The sequence below is a fragment of the Belonocnema kinseyi genome, chromosome 7, assembly GCF_010883055.1.
Source record: "Belonocnema kinseyi isolate 2016_QV_RU_SX_M_011 chromosome 7, B_treatae_v1, whole genome shotgun sequence".
NCBI classification, from domain to species: domain Eukaryota; kingdom Metazoa; phylum Arthropoda; class Insecta; order Hymenoptera; family Cynipidae; genus Belonocnema; species Belonocnema kinseyi.
In genome coordinates, this window is record NC_046663.1 from 82,856,222 (window position 1) to 82,859,244 (window position 3,023).

Sequence of the window (3,023 nt, forward strand, 5' to 3'; positions counted from 1 at the left end):
ACCACTTAAAATGTGCGCGATTGTTAATATTAAATGGAGTTTATGATGCAGTAATAATAATTTTCATTTGTTTCGATTGTAGGCGATAACTATATTGAAATACCAAGAAACGCGATAAAAACAACAAACTTGACCTTCAAATGCATTACACGGATTTCAGGGAAATTAATTTTTGCGATACCAGACGAAAAATTGGCTACTGGAAGTTAATATATTTCTATAACAACTAAATTTTTTTTCTAATCTGAAGATAATACATTTGTACATAATCTGTCGAAAATAATAAACTTTCCAACTTAGCTATTTTGCCCAAATTCCTGATTTACGAGAACAATTTACATAAAGTAACTAAATGTGTAACTCTTCTAACTAAACGTTTTACCTAATTCAAGCGTACACTTTCTTTGAGTTTAATATATTCTCTATTCACTCGTTCGCCTCAAGAATTTTTTTTCCGTGTAGTTGTTAAAAAACTTGTATTGTTCAATTTTTAATGTTTCTACTTACAATTGCTTAAAATTATATAATTGAGGAAATTTACAAATTTATTTATTCATTCTTCAAATTAGGGCATTAAAAATGATAGCGTGGTTTTATATTTTTTAACCATGTATATTGCATTTTAACGTTATTCAATTTAATATTGTTGACCGGGAATTTTTTATCTCGATGAAAACGGCAATTCTGCTTCAAATGACTTATCAATTTGATAGTCCTCTTTTTTACGCGCGGCTTGGCGGCTTTAATTGTCGAAATTACAAAAAGGCATCTTTAAATTGGTTCGGGTTGGGGGGGGGGGGGGGGGGGGGGGGGGGGGGGGGTGCCAGGGAAAACCCGCAAATTTTAAATTTTCTGATCACTGTATACCCTGACTTGCTTCATATTTTAGCCTCTTTAGATTCTACCAATACTTCAGTCACTCCGATACCTCTCAGAGGAAATTACTGCTTCTAGTGATGATCATATTGCGGTATAAAGGACGAAGAACAGGACTGCGTTTGTACGCATGCGAATCCCAGGAAAACTAGGCTACTAGGTCAAGCGCGGAATGTTGGGCTCAAGCTGTACTTCTATCGAACTCTGCATGTGCATGTGCAAACGCGGAAGCTAGATTCTTTAACCCATAAGACACCCAGCAACTAGGCTTCCTTTGGTCAAGCGTGCTACAGGTTCAATCCAATTGCGCACATACTTAATGCTTACACCTTAGCAATTAAATTCACCTCCATTTTTTATTCATACCTTAGCGTTTTTAAATTATAAATATATTTCTTTAAAGCCTTGGGAAATGTGTGCATCCAAATTTAAAAAGCCTTTCAATTGTTGATGGGGAACACGTGTTTATGATTGTTTGGAAGTGTTATTCTATTCCGTTTTTTAAATATTTTTTTAAGAAACCTTGTAAATTTCGGGACTCTTGCTTTCTTTTTTGGCTGTTATATGAGAGCTTTCTTATGGTTTGTAAGCAAACGATAATGAACAAGAACTTCATCTCACAAATAAATTCATCGGGAAATTATAATCTATTGATTATACAATTATTAAAAAGTCCATGGCACCATTTTCGATTAATATCTTGAAACTATCATTGTCGGAAAACCCGTGTTTATTATTATTTGGACGTATTGTTCTATTCTGTTTTTTAAAAAGAAAGATTGCAAACTTCGGGGTTCTTGGTTTTTTCTTGGTTGCTATCGTGACTTACTTATGGTTTGTAAACAAACGAAAATTCACGAAAAACTCGTCGCACAAATAAATTCGTCACGAAATTATAACCTATTGATTAATTTAGATTAGAGTTTTTCCGTAAATCCAATTCTTAAAACTATATGGCGCCATTTTTTATCAATATGTCGAAACTATTAATTGTTGTCGGAAAACCCGTGTTCATAAATGCATAAACTATAAATAAAATTGTTTAATATGAAAAGTCTGAAAATGTAAAGTCCATGATAAATGTAAGGTTATCTGAATAATATATTCAATATCTAGATCAATCTAAAATCCCGAAATTTGGGATGACTAGTCCAATATTTTTAATCAGCTTGGCTATTCCTGAATTTTCGGGACGACTGTCCCCTTTTGCAAGAATTTTCGCAATAATTTGGTGTAAATTTTGTTTGTCTACTGGTCTAAAATCAACATTTTTAAAAATTTTTATTTTTTAATTTGTAAAAAAATATTTCTCAAGCGCCGCTCGGATACGAACACAGGCCTTTCAGATTGCCGGTCTGATGCTCTTACCCACTAAGTTAGGGAGAGATGAAAATAATTTCTTCAAAACCCCTACACGTTGAATTACGACGCATTTCCTTATTCCTGTAAGATTAATTTTTTCGAATAAGAAAATTCTATATGATTGATGTTATGATTTTCGACCAGATAAATGTATTAAATGATTTGATGTCAATTTTGTTTGTTTACTGATCTAAAATCAATATTTTTTTTAATATGGATTTTTTTATGTTGTAAAAAAATTGCTCTCAAGCTACGCTGGAATCTGATCTTTCAGATTGCCGGTCTAATGCTCTTACCCACTAAGCGACGGAGCGCAGAGGCGAGATTTTCTTCACAACCCCTACAAGATGAATTACGACGCAATTCCTTATACCTGTAAGATTAATTTTTCAAACAAGAAAATTCTGTATTATTGATATTATGGTTGTCGACCAGATGAATTTTTAAAATAATTTGATATCAATTTTGTTTGTCTACTGGAGCTTCAGAGCAATTTTTTCACAACTTAAAATATCAATATTAGAAACAATATTGATTTTAGACTAGTATTAGACAAACAAAATTGAGATTAAATTATTTAATACATTCATCGGGTCGACAACCATAACGTCAATAATACAGAATTTTCTTCTTCTAAAAAAATAATCTTACAGGTTTAAGAAATTGCGCCATAATTCAGCTTGTATTATAGGGGTTTTGAGGAAATTGATCTCGTCTCTCCGTAGTTTTTATCGTATTTTTCGTCAAAAATTGGCATTTTGGATAAAAAAATGCAGCAGTTGAAT

At 32.4% G+C, this 3,023-nt stretch overlaps 1 protein-coding gene across 4 annotated transcripts in view; it reads left to right on the forward strand.

Annotated features, from left to right (window-relative positions):
• The window catches only part of LOC117176988 (ubiquitin-conjugating enzyme E2 H), a 62,166-nt gene that overhangs the window by 29,454 nt on the left and 29,689 nt on the right, over positions 1–3,023 (forward strand). The window lies entirely within an intron of this gene.